Raw genomic sequence first — 1181 nt, forward strand, 5'->3', positions numbered from 1 at the left:
CTGAATGAGAGCTCACTCGTCTCCTCTCCGTATCACAGCTCACCACTTGTGCATTTGACCCAATCCCATCCCACCTCCTCCCCAACCTCCTCCCGTCTATCAGCCAAATCCTCCTCCTTCTCCTCTCTCCTCAATGTGCACAAATCTTAACTCATCTTTCCTCCAGCTCACATATCCTCCCCACCTGATCTATCACAATAAACGACATCACACTTTCCCCTGTGCCGGCAATCCGCTCCCTCGGAGTAACCCTTAACTCTGCCCTGTCCTTCAAACTGCACCTCCAAGCTCTCGCCACCTCCTGTCGCCTCCAGCTCAAAAATATTTCCAGAATCCGTCCTTTCCTCAACCCTCAATCTAGTAAACTGCTTGTGCATGCCCTTATCTCCCGCCTCGACTACTGCAACATCCTCCTCTGTGGCCTACCTGCAAACACTCTCGCACCCCTCCAGTCCATCCTCAACTCTGCTGCGCGACTAATTCATCTCTCGCCTCGCTACTCCTCCGCTACCCGCCTTTGCAAATCCCTTCACTGGCTCCCAATTGCCAAGCGTATCCAGTTCATACTACTAACACTGACCTACAAAGCCACCCATAACCTCTCTCCTCTCACGTAACCTCCGGTCCTCCCACGACCTCCTTCACTTATTCGTTCCTCGCCCAATCGCCTCCACGACTTCTCCCGAATATCCCCCGTCCTCTGGCATTCTGTGCCTCAACACGTCCGATTATCCGCCGCATTCGGATCCTTCAGAAAACCCATCTCTTCAAGAAAGCTACAGCCTGAAATGACCACGCTGCCTCCTCACAACTGGAGCTGCTGCCTCACCAACACTGGAGCTGCTGCCTCACCAACACTGGAGCTGCTGCAACCCCCCCAACCTACTGTCTCCTTCCCCCCCCCCCGTTCCTGTAGAAAATAAGCCGCCAGAGGCAGGGACTTCTTCCCTCCGTACCAGTCTATCATTGTTAGTTTGTGTATTGTAAGTGATATCTGTATCCTGTATGTACAGCACCATGGAATCAATGGCGATATAGAAATAAATAATAATGATATAATTACTAAACCTGAGCAACAGTGACACCTGCAGGACATAAAGTGGTACTACAAGCTCCAGCCAGGGAGCAGGATCATTTTTTGGGATAAGGGCTGGGTCACTTTACCTTTCTGATTTGTTCAA

Source organism: Phyllobates terribilis, unplaced genomic scaffold, assembly GCF_046119375.1.
Source record: "Phyllobates terribilis strain yellow unplaced genomic scaffold, ASM4611937v1 Scaffold_12__6_contigs__length_324123572, whole genome shotgun sequence".
In the NCBI taxonomy this organism is placed as follows: domain Eukaryota; kingdom Metazoa; phylum Chordata; class Amphibia; order Anura; family Dendrobatidae; genus Phyllobates; species Phyllobates terribilis.